Source organism: Crocuta crocuta, unplaced genomic scaffold (genome assembly GCF_008692635.1).
Source record: "Crocuta crocuta isolate KB4526 unplaced genomic scaffold, BGI_CrCroc_1.0 scaffold77, whole genome shotgun sequence".
Taxonomy (NCBI): domain Eukaryota; kingdom Metazoa; phylum Chordata; class Mammalia; order Carnivora; family Hyaenidae; genus Crocuta; species Crocuta crocuta.
This window is the reverse complement of record NW_027532172.1, coordinates 5,425,623-5,443,801: the sequence shown is the minus strand read 5'-3', so window position 1 is coordinate 5,443,801 and position 18,179 is coordinate 5,425,623. Positions and strand designations below refer to the sequence as shown.

The 18,179-nt window shown below is 39.4% G+C and overlaps 1 protein-coding gene across 8 annotated transcripts in view; it reads left to right on the top strand.

The window, feature by feature from the left end:
* MAP4 (microtubule associated protein 4) overlaps positions 1-18,179 on the top strand; it is a 187,332-nt gene that overhangs the window by 244 nt on the left and 168,909 nt on the right. The window contains exon 2 of one of the 8 annotated variants that reach the window (XM_077777403.1): positions 634-667. The exons of the other annotated variants lie outside the window; for them this stretch is intronic. The gene's annotated coding sequence lies outside the window, so the exon portion shown is untranslated. The remainder of the gene's footprint in view (positions 1-633; positions 668-18,179) is intronic. 8 annotated transcript variants of the gene reach the window in all.

Here is an 18,179-nt window from a genome sequence, read left to right as displayed (position 1 = left end):
CGGGGCGCGATCCCGGGGCCTCTTGGGGCCGAGCGGGCCGGGAGGACCAGCTTCGGGCGTCTGGAGCGTGGGGCTGAGCCGCACGCCTTGGGCTCGGGATGGGGCTGAGCAGGGGAGCGAGGGTCGCTGCGGTTTGGGGCCCTGGGTGGGGCTCGGGGACGTAGGAAAACTCAGAGGTCTTTCGGTGAGGCTTTGCGGGGGTCAGTCGAGGTGGAGCTGGTGCGAGTTAGAGAGAGGGTCCGAGGTTACAGGCGGCGCTGAGGGGCGGTCTGGAGAACCGGGCCCCAGCCTAGGCTCCCTGCGTGCCGTCCCCTCCGGCTCTGAGCAGACTGAGCCGTTGGGTTGGGGGAATAAGTGTGTGTCTGGCTGCGGGAGGGCGAAGCAAGGGTGGGGATGGGAGGATTGGGACTGGGACCGGGAGGGGGCAGTGGAAACGTTACCCCGAACCGAGATTGTGGTTTAGCACTTGGACCAGGTTCTCCGTTGGTGGTGTTGCCTGATCTCTTTTTTAGCGAAATTACCCCGTGGGGGAACGAACGTAGGGGTTTTTGCTTCCATCCAGGAACGTGTAAATTAAATGCATTTGCTTCTTTTCGGAGGAGGCAGTGATTTACTCCTAGTTTTGTGTTTTAGGACAAACCCGGGGTGAAACGTGCTTCTCGGGAAGGTTAGTGTTACCCAGCTTTCTTCTGGAAACCCCCTTTCTCCTTTCCCTCCTCTGGTTCGGTTACAGTATTGCTCCCCAGGGCCTCTCGATTCCCTCTCCCTGGCTGCATAGCATTGCAGTGTTCTTGCTCTGTGTGTGTGTGTGTGTGTGTGTGTGTGTGTGTGTCTCCCGCCCGTTTCCCTGCTGCTGAGCTTTTGGCAACTGCCACTGCGCTTTCCCAGGGATGGTTGTGGCATTGCATCAGGGGATATTTGTGCTTGTAATTTGCNGGTGCCGTCAGCTCGGCTGAGCAGGCAGAGAAATGGGTGTGGTGAGGGAATACAGCTGCTCTAGGCCTATAGGGTAACACTGCCCAGTCATCAGCTCAAAGAGATTCAAAGAGCAGCAGCAACAGCTATTTTTATAAATCAGTCCTGAATCCAAGCTGAGCACATGGATTTAGAGTGAACAGTTGTCATGCTCTAGCTATTACCGGCTGGGTGTTTGGTAGACAACATTGGAGTTGCTAAGCGAGAACTGTATAGTGCGGCCGGTACTTCTCTTGCAACTTTTTAACTTTGCTCTTCTCACCTCTCTGGAATGAATGGCACATCTCTCTTCCAGGAGCCTCTTTCAAAACTTGAAGTGGTTTGATGGTCCCGGCTACTTTTCAAATGAAAGGTTTCTGTATCACTGGTAGTCTTCCTCTCACGTTTGGCTTAAACATAATAAAGCTGTCACCTTTTGAGCCCTTGACATCTTCCGGGCCCTAGTTGTAGGTATTTATTTACAGATGGGGAAATTGAGACTGACGGGAATAAGGAGTCACACAGATAGTTAAGTATCAGAAGTGGCATCCACATCAAGGTCTCTCTGACCCCTTCTCTCCCCCACCCCCAGTAGTTCAAAAACTCGAAATTTTTTATTCACACGGGGTGACTCAAGTGCTTGAGACTTTATTCATGCAAAGTAATCTCGCTGGAGACTGATAAACCAGATGCCAGTTTATTTATTCAGAAAGTAAAGAGTGTCATGTACACAATTGGAATTAATTATCCATTGGCCAGGACACTTCCTTTGTTTCTGGGCAGCCAAATCAGTAATAAAAGGGCAATTGATTATAGAATGGGAACTAAGGGCCCTGGATGTTTTTAGGCGGATGTTTTAATCAAGTTACTGAAGCCTAGTTGAGTCTTGTGTCTTTTCCCATCGTATGAACACATATATTAATGTTTGACAGTGCTGGGGGAAGATTCTAAAAGCATTTTCCCACTGTCTCAGTTGTGTGTGTGTCTTTTTTAAGTTCATCTCTTTATGTATTTGTCATCTCAGCACATATTTATCTGTGTTAAAATTCTCAAAATTACACATAAGTTTACATTACACGTTAACATCATTTTCCATCGTTTGCTGACAGTGAAGGAAGCACCTGGATTTTCTTATGTCTAGGTGGCTTAGCTCTAGTTTTACTTTTTGTTTTTTTGAGGCTATGAAAACTTTTATTAATTACGTACTCTGGCTTTCAGGGGAGAGTAGGAGACGTTTCCCAAGCTTGCTCGAAATGGGTTGAGAGCTGGGAGAGATACTGCCTTGTGATTTTTATTTTGGTTATAGATTGAGGGGTATGTGTGGAAATAAGTGTTACCCTGCGTGAAGGGGGCCTTGTGTGGCTTGAACCTCTTATGTCAAGTTAGGTGGGTTTGCTTTAGTCAGAGAGAGTGGGTTCTTTCTGATTTCAGTGTCTTGTTCTTTTTCCCAATTTTGTTTTTGAATTTGGTGACCTGTCTTTGATCTCTTCATATTTGTGAGGTTGACATTTCAGATCTGGGCATTGCTTTTCTCCTTCGTCCTCTTCGTCCTCTCCCTCCTCTTCCTTCTTCTTCTTTTCTCTCCCTTTCTTTGTTGTGATTATTATTATTAACATGGGGCTCAAACTCATGACCCTGAGATCAAGTCATATATATGTTCCATGGGCTGAACGAGCTAGGTACCCCCTTCTTCTTTAAAAAAATTTTTTTTTAAATGTTTGTTTATTTTTGAGAGAGAGAGAGTGAGCGAGCGAGCGAGCGAGCAAGGGAGCAGGGGAAGGGAAGAGAGAGAGGTAGACACAGAATCTGAAGCAGGCTCCAGGCTCTGAGCTATCAGCACAGAGCTCGATGCAGGGATCATGACCTGAGCTGAAGTCAGACACTTAACTGACTGAGCCACCCAGGTGCCCCTCCTTCTTTTTTTAAAATATTAAGTATACTTAGTTGATGTGCAGGTTTTATGTTCTCTTAAAAAGCAAGAAAATCTGGAGAAGCATTTTGACCTAATGGAAATCATTTTGGTGGTTCATTTGATTTGGTCCATTTGGGAAGGAAACTGAGGCAGACGTGGGTGGTTTAGTTGATTAAGTGTTGACTGTTGATTTCAGCTCAGGTCATTTCGGGGTTCTTGGGAGTGAGTCCCGCATCAGGCTCTGTGCTGACAGCATGGGGCCTGTTTGGGATTCTCTGTCCTCCTCTCTGTCCCTCTGCTGCTTGTGTAGCATGCACGCACTTTCTCTCTCAAAAATCAACATTAAAAAAAATACTTTATTTTGAATACTTTTAGATTTACAGAAAAATTGTAAAGATAGTACAGAATTTCATCTAGCTTTCCTTAATGTTACCATTTTATATAACCGTGATACATTTATCAAAATTAAGAAATCAATATTAGTTGGGGTGCCTGGATGGCTCAGTTGGTTAAGGGTCTGACTCTTGACTTCGGCTCAGGCCATGGTCTCATGTTTAATGAGTTTGAGCCCTGCCTCGGCCTCTGCGCTGACGGCCTGCTTGGGATTCTGTCTCCCTCTCTCTGCCCCTCCCCCACTTGCGCGCTCTCTCTCAAAATAAAAATAAACTTAAAAGAAGAGAAATGAATATTAGTTTAATATTATGAAGTAAATTACAGGTTTTCCACTCATTTCCCTAGTTTTTCCAGAGTGATGCCCTTTTTCTATTATAGGATCTGATACCATTTATTTATTTAGAGGTCTTATTTGCCTTGTTTCTGACAATCTGTGACAGTTTCTTAGTTTCTCCTTGCCTTTCCTTGACACCTTTGAAGAGTTGCAGTTATTTGTAGAATGTTCCTGAATTGGGTTTTCTGGTGTTTTCTCGTGATTAGCCAGAAGTTATACATTTGGGGAAGAGTACCATAGAGATGGTAGGCCCTTCTTGTCACATCATATTGCGTGTCAGGGTATACCTGATATCAGTGTGGCTTATTACTGATGTTAACTTTGATAATTTGATTAAGGTAGTATCTTCCTGGTTTCACTAAAGTGACTACTTTTTCCATTTCCTTACTTTATTTGTTAGAAGCTAGAAATGAGTCACCAAGTCAAGCCCATTTCTGGGGGAAGGAAATGAAGCTCTACCTCTTGAAGGAATGAGTGTCAAAGAATTTGTGAGTCTGTGTTCAAGTCACCCACAGTGATTAATAACTATTTTGGGGTATGTTCTGTGAGGCTATACAAAGATCTGAGTTTCATCCACTAATTTTAGCATTCATTAGTGAAATTTGCCTGCAGCAGCAACTAGTGTGTGATTGTAGTGGTGATTTTCTATTTCCCTCATTCCTTCTACATTTATTTTTTGGAGTTTTTCTGTAAGGAAGATTTGTACATTCCCTTCTACCCCTGCCCCCAGTTTATTTACTTATTTATATCATTATGGACTCATGAACATTTATTTTTCCCTTTGGTTTGTAATACTGTACTTTGTTGTTCACATTCTTCTGGCTGTGGCCATTTGACACTTAGGTGTTTTGGATATGTCCCTCTTTTCTTTTTTTGGAGCACTTTTTTACTTCCTGATGCTGCAAGATGCTCCAGTCTCATCTTGTATTTTCCCTGCCCCAGCTCTAGAATCAGCCATTTCTCCAAGGAGGCCTGGTTTCTTTTATTGGAAAAAATATTTAGAAATCAAGATCTGGTTTCTAAATGAACTGGGTGTACTCACTGATGCTGGGTTGTCCCTGCTTCTAGGCCATGCTAAAAGGCAGATCTACGTGTGTAATGGCTCAGATGTACATATATATTTGTGTTTATTTCCATATCTGTGTATAAATAGAAACATGCTCGTACTGGTTTCTGACTCTAGCCCAGTGCCACAAGTTTATTCTAACATTCCTCTCCTTCTTTGTAACTTTCTCTGACAGTGAGAAACTTGGCTCTTATTATTTATACTAGATTTACTTAACTGTTCAACCTTAGTGTATGTGTAAAGTAGGAATGCAGTTTTCATTGTCACATAAAGTAAATTTCCAAAGTCTTTTGCGATTGTCAACTAATTTAAATTATACTCCTGTAATACTGGTATTTTAAATTACTGTTTTTTACTTAAGTGGAGAGGTGATGTCATTTGCCCTTGGCCAAACAGGAAGTGAGTGACTGCAGCTGGAATCATGACCTATTCTCACTCCTAGTGCTATGCTTGATCCCATGCAAAGCAGTCTCATTCTATCAAGTATCTTTAACTACAAGTCATCCTTTGTCCCTTCTTGATGGGATTGCTCCTTTTAATTAAAGAAGTTGCTGGGTTTAAGATTTTTTTTTTTTTTTTTAACTTTTGACCATGTTGACAGCAAGAAAAATTCCTTTTCTGGAATTATTGTGTCCCACTTAAGTTTTTTCCAGACTAAACAGCTTTTTCCCCTAGCCACCTCTTATGAAATGTGCTTTCTAAACCTTTTATTATGTTGGGCATCGTCTTGTAGACATGCTACAGATCATATGATCTGATCCAGATACTCCATTAAGCCTTGGAAATGAAGTGATTAAGGAATTCAAAATGATCCCTTCCCTTGGGGAGCTTACCACTTGGTTTCCATCATTACTGCTTTAAAATAATTTTTTTCAGGGCATCTGGGTGGCTCATTGGTTAAGCATTGGACTTTTGATTTTGGCTCAGGTCATGATCTCACAGTTTGTGGGATTGAGCCCCACGTCAGGCTCTGTGCTGACAGCATGGAGCCTGCTTGAGATTCTCTCTCCCCATCTCTCTCTGCCCCTCCCCCACTTGCACACTCTCTTTCTCAAAATAAATAAACATTAAAAAAAATAAGTAAAATATTTGTTTTCTTTCTTTCAATATCCACTTTTCAGTGTTAATTTATACTTGTCTGTCAGTAAGCTCACCTCTAGGCCTTCTCTAGAGCTGCTCTTAACCCAGATCTTAATTCTTTTTTTATTTTATTTTATTTTATTTTTTAATGTTTATTTTTGAGGAGGGGAGGGGCAGAGAGAGAGAGGGAGACACAGATCTGAAGCAGGCTCCAGGTTCTGACCTGTCAGCACCGAGCCTGACGCAGGGCTCAAACTCACCAACTGCGAGATCATGACCTGAGCAGAAGTCTGACATTCAACCAACTGAGCCATCCAGGTGCCCCCTAAATCTTCATTCTTGATTGACTGGCTTTCTGATTCTATGTGTTGGACTTTTTTTTAACCTTCTTTCTTTCTGTAAGTCCCAATTTCTGTCCATTGTTTCAAAGGAGACTTTTTGAATCCTGATTCTACTATCCTATGCCTTTGTTACCCTTACTACGTCTGTAATTTCGATATGTTCTTTCTATGTTTTGACTAGAATAAATTAAGAAAATGTTCACCTAGAGAATGCCAGGATCAGTTAGAGACAAAACTTAACTTTATNTTGTCGTTTCCGGAGTCCTGTTCCCAGCAGGCCTCCACAGGTTCAAAGATGGCCTCCTTACTTCTGACTTTTAAGTGTTTTCAGAGGTTTTGGTTCTGAGTTTCTACGCTAGTTTGTATGCAAAATAATAATTAAGATATTTCACATCTTAATCTCTGAAGTCACAACTAATTCTTTCTAATGGTAGTTATTGATTATTGATTGAAGTTAGGTTATATTATTGCTTATGACAAAGCATAGGTTCTGACTTATGATTCACATGTAAAATAGTTACGCCTTTTTAAAAAAATTTTTTTTACATTTATTTATTTTTGAGAGACAGAGTAAGACAGAGCGGGAGCGGGGGAGGGACAGAGAGAAAAGGAGACACAGAATCCGAAACAGGCTCCAGCTCTGAGCAAGCATTCAGCACAGAGCCTGACATGGGGCTCGAACCCATGAACCGTGAGATCATGACCTGAGCCGAAGTTGGATGCTCAACTGAGGTGCCCCAATAAAAGGTGCCTTTTATCTCATGATCTCTCTCTCTGTACATGTTGAAACTGTTGTGGAAAAACTTAAAGCTCTTAGGGAATATAATTTAAAGAATGAAAAATTTAGGGAGATTGGAGATAGTGGTGAGTGGGAGTAAAGGCTAGAGACCCTTAAGAAAAATGTTCCTTCCTAAAATAACTCCTCTCTCTGAGCTCTGTTTTTGTTCAACTAAAATTCTAATTCAGGTGTTCATTTGGTTAACTCATTTTCTCTGTTAGGAATAGAAATACACTGGGACAATTCTAGAGCCCTCATTCATTTTTTAATAGGTAGAACATATTTTCGTTGAAATAGTTTGTATTTGGGATATAAAAGTTCCTTTGGGTGATAGGTGAGTGATTTCTGAATTTAGGGAGGAGTGAGAAGGGGAGAGGGTAGGGGACAAAACAGACTTACAGACTTTTTTCTTTGGTATCAGCTCAGGTATCAGCTTTTGAAAGCCTTTCTGACCATTTTTTTAGTCTGGTCAAGTATTCCTCTTTGGTGTTTTCACCAATATATATCTTTAGACATATGTTATTCTATGTTTAAAAAAAATTAAGGTATAATTTACATACCATAAAATTTACCATTTTAGAGTATACAAGTCATTTTGGTTTTGGTGTATTCGGCGTTGTGCAGCCATCACCACTATATAATTCTAGAACATTTGCATTATCCCAAAAGAAATCCCAGACCCATAAGCAGTCACTTCCCATCCTCCCCCCCACCCCCATCCCTGGCAGCCACAATTCTAATTTCTACTGATGGATTTGTCCATTCTGGACGTAACCTATAAATGGAATCATATCATATATCTGGCCTTCTGTACCTGGCTTTTTTCATTAGCATGTTTTCAAGGTTCATCCTTCATATTGTAGTACATATCAGTACTTCATTTCTTTTTATGGCTGAGTAATACCCCATTGTATGGGTATACCGTATTTTGTTCTTTCATCAGTGGGTTGTTTTCACTTTTTAGCTATTTTGAATGTTTCTGTGAACATTTGTGTACAAGTTTTTGTGTGGACATGTTTTTATTTCTTTTGGGTATATACTTAGGAGTGGAATTACTGGGTCATATGGTAACTCTACAGTTAACCTTTTGAGAAACTACCAGACTGCTTTTTATAGTGGCCACACCATTTTATGTTCCCATTAGCAGTATATGAGGGGTCCAGTTTTTCCACATCCTTACAAACACTTGGCTGTTATAGGTCTTTAAAAAATTAAAAACTTTTTTTTATTACATACCGTATCCATTAATGTGTCTTTACTCTGAGATAGTTTAACCTATCCAGATTTTATCTATCAATAGAAGAAAATCCTATCTTACGATTGCTATGACAGCCATATCCTTGACTTGGTGCTGGGTAGCATCTGAATTTTAATAGCTTAAGGTTGTTTAAAACATTTCTCAGTTATTGTTTACTGCTTGTTCTTGAAATGATTCCTCAATTTGTTAGTCACTTATTGCTCACTGGCCAGTCCTGTTCATTAGTTTCTCCTTCCTTCCTTCCTTCCTATCATCATCATCATCATCACCATCATCTTAACCTTTGACCCCCTTCACCTGTTTTTCCCACCTACCAGCTCTCTGCCTCTGGCAGCCACCAATCTGTTAAGTGTCTGATTCCATCATAGTGGGTGTGAAGTGATACCTCATTGTGATTTTGGTTTTGATTTCCCTGATGACTGATGTACTTACTATTTGCAGATCATCTTTAAGGAAGTATTAAGGTCCTTTGCCCGTTTCAAATGAGACTCTTTGTTTTTATTTTGGAATTATAAGAATTCTTTATATTCTAGATACAAATACCTATTAAATACATGATTTGCAAATATTTTCTCTATTCTGTGGGTTTTCTTTATTTTCTTATCATATCCTTTGAAGCATAAAACTTTCCAGTTTTTTAAAAAAATTTATTTTTACTTATTTATTTTTGAGAGAGGGAGAGAGAGAGAGCAACTTTCTAATTTTGATGAAGTCTATTTTATTTGTTTCTTCCATGGTTGCTTGTGTTTTAGATGTCACAACGAAGGATCTCTTGCCTACTGCAAGATCACAAATATTTCTGCCTATTTTTCTTTTACAGGTTTTATAGTTTTAGCTGATACATTTAGGTTTTTGGTGCATTTTGAGTTTTTTTAAATAACTATAATAGAAAAAAATATAAATGATGTCAGGGAGGGGTCCAAATTCTTTATTTTTTTGCATGTGGATATCCAGTTGTTCTTGTACCATTTGTTGAAAAGACTTTTCTTTCTTATTGAATTGTCTTGGCACTCATTTTGAAAATCTCCTGAACTTAGATGTGGAGGGTTATTTCTGGACTCTCAGTTCTGTTCCACTGACTTACATTTCTATCCTTATGCCAGTACACACTGTCTTGATTACTGTAGACATTGTAGTATGTTTTGAAGTCAAGAAGTGTGAGTCTTCCAACTTTGTTCTTCTCAAGATAGTTTTGGGTATTCTGGATCCCATGCATTTCTGTATGAATTTTAGGATGAGCTTGTCAATTTCTGCATAAAAGACAGTTGGGATTTTGACAGGGACTGCATTAAATTTGTAGATCACCTTGGAGCGAATTGCCATCTTAACGATGTTCAGTCTTCCAATCCATGAACATGGAAAGTCTTTCCATTTATTTACATCTTCTTTAATTTCTCTCAACGTTTTTTTTAAAAATGTATATATATATTTTTAATTTATTTCTAGGAGAGAGAGAGACAGCGTGAGCAGGGGAGGGTCAGAGAGAGAGGGAGATACAGAATCTGAAATAGGCTCCAGGCTCTGAGCTGGCAGTCAGCACAGAGCCCGACGCGGGGCTCGAACCCACGAACCGCGAGAACATGACCTAAGCGAAAGTCGGATGCTTAACCGACTAAGCCACCCAGGCACCCCTCTCAATAACGTTTTGTAGTTTTTAGTGGACAAGGCTCACATTTCTTTGGTTTAATTTATTGCTAAGCATTTTATTCTTTTTGATGCTGTTGTAAATGGAACTGTTTTCTTAATTTCATTTTTGGATTGCTAATTCCTGGTACATAGAAATACTACTGATTTTTGTTTATTGATGTGGTATTCTTCAAGCCTTGCTGAATTTATTATTTTTAAGAGTTTTGTATATGTGTGAATTACTTTGGATTTCCACATCATTTTTTATGTGTATATGCTTTCCCACTGGATCAAGATCCTCTTGAATTCAGAGACTATGTCTTGTATTTCATTTTTTCCCCCAATTACCAAATGTATATTCAGGTAGCTCTGGGATAAAAATACCATTGTAGTGGAGTTCATTGTAGCATAATATCACAAAATGGCACAGAAGAAAAGTGGAGTATTGTTAAGACTATTTTTACCTATTATAAAATGTTTACTGAGGTTCAAGAAAGTTAATTTTTCTTACTTCTATGTCTCCTTCTCTGTAAACTTGCCTCTAGTTACTCTTTGTTAGTTTGAACTCAGACTTTTTTTTTTAGCTTAAATTTTAGCTAGTTAACATACAGTGCAGTATTGGTTTCAGAGTAAAATTCAGTGATTCATCACTTCCATACAACACCCAGTGCTCATCACAATAAGCGCTCTCCTTAGTACCCATCACCCATCCAGCCCAACTCTCACCCACTTCCCTCTGTCCATGCATAATTTGTTCTCTATCATTAAGAGTCACTTGTGGTTTTTTCTCCCTCTCTTTCCCATATATTCATGTTTTGTTTCTTAAATTATACACATGAGTGAAATCATATGGTATTTGTTTTCTCTGATTGACTTATCTCACTTACCAGATGCATTCTAGCTCCATCTATGTTGTTGCAAATGACAAGATTTCATTCTTTTGTTTCCTTATTTTTAAAAATGTTTATTCTTGAGAGACAGAGAGACAGAGCATGAATGTGGGAGAGGCAAAGAAAGAGGGAGACACAAAATCCAAAGCAGGCTCTAGGCTCTGATCTGTCAGCACAGAGCCTGATGCTGGGCTTGAACTCATGAACTGTGAGATCATGACCTGAGCTGAAGTCAGACGCTTAACTGACTGAGCCAGCCAGGCACCCCAAGATTTCATTCTTTTTGATGGCTGAGTAATATTCCATTGTGTGTGTGTGTGTGTGTGTGTGTGTGTGTGTGTGTGCGCGCGTGTGCGTGTGCGCGCGTGCATGCGCGCACTGCACCTTTATCCATTCATTAGTTGAATGACTTTTGGGCTTTCCATAGTTGGGCTATTTTTGATAATGCTGCTATAAACATTGGGGTGCATGTACTCCTTTGGATCTGTATTTTTGTATCCTTTGGGTAAATAATAGTGCAATTGCTGGATTGTAGGGTAGTTCTATTTTTAGTTTCTTGAGGAACCTCCATACTGTTCTCCAGAGAGACTGTACCAGTTTGCATTCCCACCAATAGTGCAAGAGGGTTTTCTTTCTTTAATAAGGTTCCCCTTTCTCGCAACCTTGCCAACATCTGTTTGTTGTTAATTTTAGCCGTTCTGACAGGTGTGAAGTGGTATCTCACCGTGGTTTTGATTTGTATTTCCTTGATGATGAGTGATGTTGAGCATCTTTTCATGTGTCTGTTAGCCATCTAGATGTCTTCTTTGGAAAAATGTTTATTTCTGTCTTTTGCCCATTTCTTACCTGGATTACTTGTTTTTTGGGTATTGAGTTTGATAAGTTCTTTATAGATTTTGGATAGTAATCCTTTAGAGAGATGTCATTTGCAAATATCTTCTCCCATTCCTCTGCTGTGCAGAAGATTTTTATCTTGATGAGGTCCCAATAGTTCATATTTGCTTTGTGTCTAGTAAGAAGTTGCTCTGGCTGAGGTCAGAGAGGTTGCTGCCTGTTTTCTCATTTAGGATTTTAGGAAATTAAGGGTTTCTTGTCTCATATTTAAGTCTTTCACCCATTTTGAATTTGTTTTTGTGTATGGTGTAAGAAAGTAGTCCAGTTTAATTCTACATGTCAGTGTCCAGTTTTCCCATCACCATTTTTTGAAGAGACTGTATTTTTTCCATTGGATATTCTTTCCTGCTTTGTTGAAGATTAGTAGACCATATAGTTTTCGGTCTATTTCTGGTTTCTCCATTCTGTCCCATTGGTCTCTGTGTCTGTTTTGTGCCAGTACCATACTGTTTTGATGACTAGAGCTTTGTAATATAGCTTGAAATCCAGAATTATGATGTCTCTGGGTTTTTTTTTTTTTTTTCAGGATTCCTGAAACTTTCTGGGGTCTTTTGTGGTTCCATACAAATTTTAGGATTGTTTGTTCTAGTCTGTGAAAAGTGCTGGTAGTATTTTGATAGGAATTGCAGTATTTTTTTTTTTAAAGTTTTATTTATTTAATAAGTAATCTCTACACTCAAGGTCAAGACTTGCATGCTATTCCAACTGAGCCAGTTAGGCACCCCTAGAATACTTTATATTATAAACTTCTGTGTGTTGGACTAGGAGTCTTAATTTGATTTTATGTATTCTCTACGGAATACGTGTTCTGGAAATGTGTTCTGTCCTCATTCAAAGAATTGTTAATTCATGAGCCTAGGAGTACTTAAGATAATATGATTGGCTATATTGGTAATTTTGTGTTTGCATTATTTCTTGGGTATACTTAAGCTCACTCATTTTCATTTTTCTTCTTATCACTAAATCACAGAGAGATAAGAAAGACAAAACATTGGCTGTCAAGGGCAGGATCTGACCTGTTCGTTACTGTTCTGTCTACCTTTTATGAGTAGACATGAAGAAATGCTTTTTTAAAAAATTTTTTATTTAAAAAAAATTTATTTATTTATTTATTTTTATTTCTAAGAGAGAGAGACAGTGTGAGCAGGGGAGGGTCAGAGAGAGAGAGGAAGACACAGAATCTGAAACAGGCTCCAGGTTCTGAGCTAGCTGTCAGTATAGAGCCTGACGCGGGGCTCGAACCCATAGACCATGAGATCTTGACTTGAGCTGAAGTCGGATGCTCAACCGACTGAGCCACCCAGGCGCCCCAATGTTTATTTATTTTTGAGAGAGAGAGAGAGAGAGAGAGGCAGAGAGAGACACACACACAGAATCTGAAGCAGGCTCCAGGCGCTGAGCTGTCAGCTCAGAGCCTGACCTGGGGCTCAAACTCAATAACCGTGAGATCATGACCTGAGCCAGAGTCTGATGCTTTAGCGACTTAGCCACCCAGGTGCCCCAATAGCTTTTAATAACATAGGAGCACCTGGGTGACTCAGTAAAGTATCCAACTCTTGGTTTTGGCTCAGGTCATGATCTCTTACTTCATGGGATTGAGCCCCATGTCAGGCTCTGGGCTGAGTGTGGCACCTTCTTGAGATTCTCTCTCTCCCCCTCTCTCTGTCCCTTCCACACTCCTGTGCACTCTCAAAGAAATAAACTTTAAAAAAAGCTACGTAATCTTTAATGGTTGCATAATGTTGCATCATATTGACAGGTTTTGATTTACTCTTTCCTTGTTATTGCATAAAGACATGTTTTTCATCGGGCTATATTATGCCTAAGGATTTGTTTATGTTTCAGATTTTATTATTATTTTCTTTTTTAAAAGCAGATTTATTGAGATATGATTTACACAACATAAAATTCATATATTTCACCGGTTTTAGTATATTTACTAAGTCACTCTATCATCATTGGTATCTAATATTTGAATATTTCATCATTCCAAAAGAAACTTAGTATGCATTAGCAATCATTAACTTGCCTTTTCCCTCATAACCCCTGGCTACCACTCTCTGCTTTCTTTATAGATTTGCCTATTCTGACCATTGTATGTAAATGGAATTATAATAGGTGGCCTTTTATGCCTACTGTCTTTCACTTAGCATGTTTTCAAGGTTGATTCATCTTGTAGCATGTATCAGTATTTCATTCCTTTTTATGGGCATGTTAATATTCCATTGTCTAGATATCTACATTGTATCTATAAGTTGATCGATATTTGTTTCTATTTTTTACTTATGTGAATACTACTGTACATGTTTATGTACGCGCTTTTGTGTGGATGTATATTTTCATATCTCTTGGTTCTCTACTTAAGAATGGAATTGCTGGGGGCGCCTGGGTGGCTTAGTCGGTTGAGCGTCTGACTTTCGCTTGGGTCATGATCTCACGGTTCGTTGGTTCGAGCCCCGCTTGGTCTCTGTGCTGACTGCCAGCTCAGAGCCTGGAGCCTGTTTCAGAGTCTGTGTCTCCCTCTCTCTGACCCTCCCCTGCTCACGCTGTCTCTCTCTCTCTCTCTCCTAGAAATAAATAAAAACATTTAAAAAAAAAAAGAATGGAATTGCTGGATTATATGGTAATTAATTTTGTTTCACCTCTTCAGTAACTACCAGGCTAAAAGGGTTTTTAAAAGTGGATACATCATGGGCAAACATTTTGGCTTAGTCGGTTAAGCGTCCGACTTTCGCTTAGGTCATGATCTCGCGGTTCGTGGGTTCGAGCCCCACGTCGGGCTCTGTGCTGACTGCCAGCTCAGAGCCTGGAGCCTCTTTCAGTCTGTGACTCCCTCTCTCTCTGACCCTCCCCTGCTCACGCTGTCTCTCTCTCTCTCTCTCCTAGAAATAAATAAAACATTAAAAAAAAAAAAAGGGGTCTGACACCTTAAAAAAAAATAAAAGTAGATACATCAGGAACACCTGGGTGGCTCAGTCAGTTAAGTGTCTGACTTTGACTCAGGTCATGATCTCATAGTTCCTGAGTTTGAGCCCTGCATTGGGCTCTGTGCTGAATGTTTGCTCAGAGCCTGCAGCCTGCTTCGGATTCTGTGTCTCCTTCTCTCTCTGCCTCTCCTCCACTCATGCTCTGTCTCACTCTCTCAAAAATAAATAAATGTAAAAAATAAGTAAAATAAAATAAAATAAAATGGGATGCAGAATTTGACCATACCATCATTAATGTATGGTGGTCATAATTAGATTCTAATAAGTCTCCCAATTTATGATAGATTCTTAAATATATATTTAATTACTGGGTCAGAAGACACATAAATGTAAGGCTTTTGGTGTATTTTGCAAAATTTCTTTCTGGAAGACTGCACATTATTTAAAGACCCATCTCATTGGACCCTTTTTAGCAGTGAGAATTATAATTAAAAAAATACTCATTAAAAAATTGCTATTTTGATAGGTTAAAAATGGAAAAAATTTACTTTTAAAATTTTTATTTCTTTATGTTAAAGTTTTTTCTTTATTTTTCTAATGTTTATTTTTGAGGGAGAAACAGAGTGTGAGGAGGTTAAGGGCAGAGAGAGAGGAAGACACAGACACAGAATCTGAAGCAGGCTCCAGTCTCCTAGCTGTCAGCACAGAGCCTGACATGGGACTCAATTCCACAGACCATGAGATCATGACCGGGGCTGAAGTTGGACACGCAACTTACTGAGCCACCCAGGCACCCTTATTTATTTACTTTTTAATAAATATTGATTCTTTTTTTTTTTAATTTTTATTTATTTCTAGGAGACAGAGAGAGAGAGAGAGAGACAGCGTGAGCAGGGGAGGGTCAGAGAGAGAGGGAGACACAGACTCTGAAACAGGCTCCAGGCTCTGAGCTGGCAGTCAGCACTGAGCCCGACGCGGGGCTCGAACCCACGAACTTCGAGATCATGACCTAAGTGAAAGTCGGACGCTTAACCAACTAAGCCACCCAGGCGCCCCAATATTGATTCATTTTTGAGAGAGAGTGTGAGTTGGAAAGGGGCAAAGTGAGAGGGAGACAGAGGATCTGAAGCTAGCTCTGCGCTGACTGCAGTGAGCCCAATGTGGGGCTCAAACTTAGAAACCATGAGATCATGATCTGAGCTGAAGTTGGACACTTAACCCACTGAGCCACCCAGGCACCCCAAAATTTTACTTTTGACATCTTCTTTTCTCAGTAGTGACATCAGTATTGCATAGTTAAATACCTAATAATTGAAGATAAGATTGGATCACTAAGAAAGAGGTTTCTGATATAGTCAGTTGCCTGATAATCCATCACTGTCCATTTAGTATGATTCTCTTGAGTTGTGTATAAGTTAGAAGTGAATGTCAGTAGGTTACTTAAGCAGGTGTTCTTTAGGAAGCTAAAATGAGAGTGACATTGATAATAGGAACAAAAGAAATGTTTAAAAGATACTGTGAACAATTGTATATGCTTAATATGGCTGAGGCTTGCTGGGGTGCCTCACTGGCAAACAAACCAGCTTAGTTCATCAGTTCAGGGATGGGGGCTGCCTTTGAACAATGAGTTGCTCTGAGTCTGAGGTAGACTTGTCAAAATTAACAGACTGCAGTTACCAGTGGCAGACAGCTATATTATGGTATTAATAGTACTGGGGCAGGTGTCAAAGACCAGCATACAGGTCTTCAACTATCACATAATAGCTTAGAGGTCTGGGGCAAATTAGTGAATCTGTTTATTTATAAAATCAGAGTGCTCATCATATCTTCTTCACAGGGTTGTTGTGAGAACTAAGAGATATGTGACTAGGATAAGTACCCTATAAAATACTAATAAGGTATTGTCTAATAATCCAAGTTAAAGAATAATTTTGGTGCATATGGATTTGATGGTATATTGGTGTTTTCAATGGAAAATGGATTGCCTCGAAGTTTCATTGGACTATATATATATAGTAAATTGGCTATGTAATATGAAATTCATGGACTTAAGCAACCACTTTGAGGCACAGAATAATTTTTATTTTGAGATCACATCCCAAATTTGTAGCTGAACCAGGACTTGAACTTTAATCTTGAGTATTCTTTTTACTACATTCAATTTTGTACCACAGTTATTTATATATCTTCTAGGTGTATAACAAATAAGTGCTGCAGATGATTTTAAAAAGTAAGTTGTAACATAGACGAGAGGATCCACACTGATTGTTTTAATAATGGTGTCATGATGTAGACTGTAAATGTTCTACAGATTTGACTAAGTGGATTCAAATGGATGCCTTTGTTGAATTGATTCATAGCCAAAGGCTTAGGTCCTTTTATTAATTTTTAGTTAGTAGAGCTGAATGTTTATCATTTAACTATTTTTTAAAACAGTTCTTTGCATGCTTCTTTGTTGACTTTTTAGAAAATATTTATTTAAGTACCCCCAAGGTGGGGCTTGAACTCATAATCCTGAGATCAAGAGTTGTAGTTGTAGGCTGACTGAGCCAGTCCCTGTGACTTTGAGATTATTCAGTCGGGTAGAAGTGTGAAGATTATAGATTCTTAGGATTAAAAATATAAGGACCCTTAGAGGGGAACATAATAACTTCATACCTTCAGTATTGTGTTTATTTTCAGAGCCACATTTTCAGAGACCTGGATAATCTAGAGCCTGTCCAGAGGAAAACAGTCTGGTTTGTGACTTGTGGAAAGTAGAAATTAAGTGACTTGTGGCCCTATTTAAGGAATTAGAGATGTTTCACTTGGAGAAGAAATAGGTGGGGGCAACTTTTTTCAAACATATCAAGATCCGGCAAGTGGAAGAGAGATTAGTTTTAGTATTTTGTTTTTTGGCAGAACTAGAACCATCAAGTAGAAGTTAAAGAGAAAAGTGGAATGGAACTGCCTTAGGTGATATGTTAAAGTAAAGTGAGCCTCAGTGGTATTTTAGGGATACTGAGAAGGTGGTTAGGTTGAGTGATCCTCAAGATTTGGTAAGTAAGTGGTTCTTAATTTTATTGTGTACATATCTCTTTGAGAATTTAACCCAAAGAGGTTCCTGGCTGGCTCACTGGTAGAGCATGCCCTCTTGATCTTGGGATTCTGAGTTGGAAGCCTCACATTGGGCATGGAAATTTCTTTAAAAATAAAATAATCTAACCCACAGCAAAGATCTTGTCTCCAAAAAAGCTTTTAAGTATGCCTATGTGTATTTTGCTCTAATCCTTGATAAATACTTTTTCTGGGTATAGAGTTTATAGGTTTTCTTTTATTTTCTTTCAGCACATTGAATTTATCAATTCAGTATCTTCTGGTTCACATTGTTGCTATTGATTGAGCAGTTAGCCTTGGTGTTCATTTCTGTCAGGTATTCTGTGGCATTACTAGTAGTTGGTTATCCCAAACTATGTTTACAATTTGAGGGTCCTTGGCTTATCCAGATTATGGGAACCTTTGGTGCCAGTGCACATGAGGGGTATTCCACGGCCATAATTTCTTAGGAATTTTTGATTCTTTTGCCACTATGGCAGGCTTTTGTATTGTTTCCTGTGGTTGTGGGAAATTTAGGCTTTGGTTTAGATCCGGTTCATCTTTAGAGGTATAGTGAGGTATCTCTTTATAGGAAAGACAACTTTGGGAGGGCCCTGATTTCTGTCCTGCCTGCCCTGTTTGGCCCTTGAA